The sequence below is a fragment of the Hyalella azteca genome, unplaced genomic scaffold (assembly GCF_000764305.2).
Source record: "Hyalella azteca isolate HAZT.00-mixed unplaced genomic scaffold, Hazt_2.0.2 contig16899, whole genome shotgun sequence".
Taxonomy (NCBI): Eukaryota; Metazoa; Arthropoda; class Malacostraca; order Amphipoda; family Hyalellidae; genus Hyalella; species Hyalella azteca.
In genome coordinates this window covers 27,395-32,145 of record NW_025946705.1, presented here as the reverse complement: position 1 = coordinate 32,145, position 4,751 = coordinate 27,395, and the positions used below count along the sequence as shown (strand labels likewise).

The 4,751-nt window shown below is 34.8% G+C and overlaps 1 long non-coding RNA gene across 1 annotated transcript; it reads right to left on the bottom strand.

The window, feature by feature from the left end:
• Positions 1-901: 901 nt before the first annotated feature.
• On the bottom strand, positions 902-2,108 carry LOC125179360. Its single transcript, XR_007157238.1, has 2 exons — positions 1,931-2,108; positions 902-1,217 (listed from the first exon to the last, which is right to left on the bottom strand). It is a non-coding gene; the product is annotated as an uncharacterized LOC125179360 (long non-coding RNA).
• Positions 2,109-4,751: the final 2,643 nt, after the last annotated feature.

Here is a 4,751-nt window from a genome sequence, read left to right as displayed (position 1 = left end):
TCATAGAAAATGACTTGTATCTACGTTCGTAGAAAATTAATTGCGGGGATAACTAAGGAAAAATATATACGTGGTCGCTACATTATGTTGCACATCGCAGTGTGGCGAGTCAGGCAGGAATGATGCAGCTAAGTTCAGGTAATGAGAAAGTATTTAAAATATATCAGGCAAAAATTTCAAACCCGTACAGTGAACTATTTAGCATTACATATAATTTATCATAAAATATTATTGTAAATATCATATTCTTGGATTCTTGCTTATAGGATCATATTGAATGAAAGATCATATTCTTGGAGATAAGAAGATCATATTTTAAGAAAGATCATATTCATTGGTACAAGATCATGGTGAATGGAAGATCACATTCATTGATACATGATCATAGTGAATGAAAGATCACATTCATTTCTACAAGATCATAGTGAATGAAAGATCATATTCAATGGTACAATATCGTATATAGTGAATGAAATATCACATTCAATGGTAAAATATCATGTGAATGAAAGATCACATTCATTGGTACAAGATCATACTGAATGAAATATTGCACTCATTGGTACAAGACCATAGTGAATTAAGATCACATTCATTAGTACAAGACCATTCTTGGCTATCACATTCACATTAGTATAAGACCATTCTTGGTTATCACATTTCAAAGATCACATTCTTGCTACAGTCCCCCGACTGGCGGTCAGTACGGAATGATAAGATTATCTGACGTATGTGTGTTATTCCGGCAAATTTAGGTTCATCAGTTCTAACTTGAGCTTTACTAAACCTTCACTTTGCTTGATATTAAATACTGTGTACTAGAGACGTCGAAATACCGTAATAAAATGTACCTTAGGAACCTCATGTTAGAAAATTATTGTAAGGAATTTTCACAATCGAAGAATTTGAAATTTTTATTCAACGAACGAATAAACAGGAAATTTTGGCAGCACAGCCCAAAGCTCATCCGAAAAAAAGTATAGGATGTTCCATAAGGTTTAAGTTTAAAAGTTTCGTTAAAAACACTTAAAACTGCCACTCTAGTACCAGCATAGCAGTTCAGTTGGAGGTATAATCTATATCGCTTGCGAGCCTGGTCAATTTGATGGCTCTATGGTCGGCTTCTCAGGTGACGTGGTTGTGACGCAATGAATAGGCAATTAATAGAATACGTCAAGGAGCGTCGACTGCAGTTGTCCCGGTGCAACATGAAGATACTATAAAGGAGGAAATATAAATTTAATTAGGCTCCAACCCCACGATGAACTGGCAATGTATATGCAGCTATTACACTGATATTTAAATTGAGGCTAGAGTAAACAACCAACCTGGGGTTTTTAATGCCCAGTGTGAAAACTTTCTGTTTGCAATGAATGAAGTTTTAAATTTAGAAATATAGTGGAAATTAGTAAGAGGAGTAGGAAGTTGGACGGAGAAAGACAGTAAGAATAGCTATAGGTTTATCTGCGGAGAAAGACAGTAAGAATAGCTATAGGTTTATCTGCGCGTGAAAGAAGAGTAAAAACTTAAATTAGGATGGAACAATCCACTGCAGTATTAGGCGAACTCCGAGCGTGAACTGCCCAAACCCTATATTTGATTTAGAAGTAAATTTGATATAGATTTGATAAGAGAGAGATTTGATAGATATTGATAGAAATTTAATATGAGAGAGATTTGATAGAAATTTGATATGAGAGAGATTTGATAAAAGAGATTTGATAAAAGAGATTTGATATAGGTTTAAAATAGATTTAATATAGATTTGATATAGCTTAGATTTAGCTTTGATATAGATTTGTAGTACCTTCCTTCAGAAGGTACAATTTAAGGTAACCTAAATCTATGTCCAACTTCCTACAGAAGTAAAATAAGCACAGTTGTTGTAAACAAAATATAACGAAAATTACACGGCATTCGCACAAAATACCGAACAGGGAACCAGGTGTAAAAGAAGACTGGTAGGAATACTTAATTATTCGAGGACATTGAGCTTGAGATGGAGCGCGCAATTTGAACTTTTATTGAGCCGACCAGTGACCAGCTCTGGCAACTGTATAAAATGAACAGCCTAGTGTCAACCTGCAAGCGCCCAACTTCGGCTTGCCTGCATATTTAAACAAAAGAAAAGCGCACTGCGCGCTTAGATTAATCGTTGGAGATCTTAGAAAAAAATGTGAAAAGAACTGAAAATTTATTATCGGTGAGAAATCAAGAATTTCTCACATTACTACCAGCTTAACTCGCAAAATTTGAGAAAGAGAAAATTCCTAAAACGAGTTACTTTTTTATTAGAACTATCGTTAACAATAGCACTAAACCTATCACGCTCCTGAAAACTACTCGATGACATCGCTGCACCTGACTCAAGTGAAGCAATTGAAGTATCAGTGGCCGACGTCTCGCCAGCCTTCAAAAATACAAACGTTGGAATACGAGTGGAATGAGACCATGTGAATAGATTCCACACGAGCTCGGCCCTCAAACACTGAACACATGAGATTAAATACCTCTAAATGCTTCTTTTCGAAGGGTTACTTAATTAACAAGTTATTTCTTCGCGCGGGCGCGTGTGACTCTAGAATTTTTCAGATGGCAGACGATCTGTTGGCACTGTGCTGTCAGCAGTTCGTAAATTAAGTTAAATTACTCATCAATTAAAGTATTAGTTACTAATTAAATTCTTACACAATCCATGATTAAATGCATATAAATAGGTATTAAATAAATTGTTCTACAATTCTTATTCGAATTTTCGTAAGTCTCCAACACCATCATTTTCATTCTTCAGCACTTTGTATTCTGTACTTAACGATGATTACCTTCAGCATAAATATGTTCGATGAAGCAAAGGTATTTCAATGGACATTGATCAGGTCCAGAGGATACTATATGGTTGGCATTTATGTTTTTCTGCATTTGCGCTTAACTGGCATCAATTTTTTTCCCATAAATAGCTAGGCGTGCAAGATCATGACTACGTTACCCAATTATCTTAAACAATTAAATCATACTATTAATTTGATTACAAGACAATTTTTACCTATAACTGAATCCAGGTCTGGGATCCATATCGCATTAATCACGGTAGTAGTTCGTACCAAAGTTTGTAGAAAATGACTTGTTCTAATGTACGTAGAAAATTATTTGCGGGGATAACTAAGGAAAAATATATACGTGGTCGCTACATTATGTTGCACATCGCAGTGTGGCGAGTCAGGCAGGAATGATGCAGCTAAGTTNCTTCCTTGTGGCACGCCGCTGCGCACTGAAGCCCAGTCTGCCGCGGTCCCATGAATACTGACACGTTGTCGCCTCCCTACAAGAAATTCTCTGATCCATTTGAGTACATTAATCTCAATTCCCAAAGACTATAACTTACGCAACAGCCGCTTATGTGGGACACTGTCGAATGCCTTGGCCAAATCGAAGTACACTGCATCTACTGGCTCCTTATCGTCCAGCAGGCGGGTCCATTCATTCAGAGAGTGCATGGGAACTTTCATTACATATCATTCGAAATAGACAGACAGAACACGTAGGAATCTTTATCGCAATGCGTACCACGCTTACTATGCAACCCAATCACCATGACGGTAATATCTGGGTTCAAAAATATTTAACTGTAGGTTTTGTAGAGAGTTACGTAAGTAAGTAACATTCAGTTGCGACCGACCCAGTACTACTGAACATTACGTGTAAAGTCGGCGTATCAGAAAATAATTGTATCCCTAACTAAACTATTCTTTCGTAATGACCTTCAAACATAACTACATATCAATTGTCTCACACGTTTTCGCATGTTCGCTTAAAAATTGCTACTCATATACTACATTTCATTTGAAATTTCAGGAAAATATTGATTAGGATGATGCTTTCTCTATTATTATATAGATTTCCTGGGATTTATAACAAATATAAATCCTTTAGAGTTGGAAAACATCCCACGAAAGCTTTCTCGCAAAAGCTTATGTGATAAAATTAATAAAACTTCCTGGTGTGATATGTGCTCGACAACACAATTAAATGTTATTTGGATTTAAATATATAGAAAATTACAACTCATTGTTATATAATAAACCTAATAATAAATTATCCCTGTTTATAAATTTAATTTGAGTCATACACTGTGAAACAGACAGTGATAGTGATATTGATTTATTCTGTATTATAAATTATATACAATCTATTATCAATTATATTATTATAAAAATAATGATATCAGAAGCTGAAGGCTAAGCTTATTGATTTCAACAGAAGCTGAATGCTAAGCTGATAAATGAACAGTTATTAAAGTTGATGAAATGAATTAAAATTGCCAATTTCTTCGGACAATAGGAATAATAAAAAATGTAGATACTAACTTAATTCCAGGTACTAAACATGTAACTATAAATAAAATTAATAAACGCTACGTGTTAAATTCAGTTTACCAGCATCGCCACATGGATATAGGCACGTGATACGTTAAACTATTTCGCTTAAAGTGTCCGATCGCATCGGCATCATTTTCTTGGACAACCGAGCTTGATGACATTTATGGAGGTCTTGATGGCTTTCAAAAATAGATGGTTTCTTTTTGATAAAAAATATTGATCTTAGAAACCATATGCGACGGGATACATATTATGTGATATTTTTTCTATATTTTTAGGAGTACCGTTTTGACCACGTGTTATTTTGATGTTCTTTTGTTAGATTAGTGACTCAATACGATTGAATATATTTTTAAGACTATAATATGGAATCTC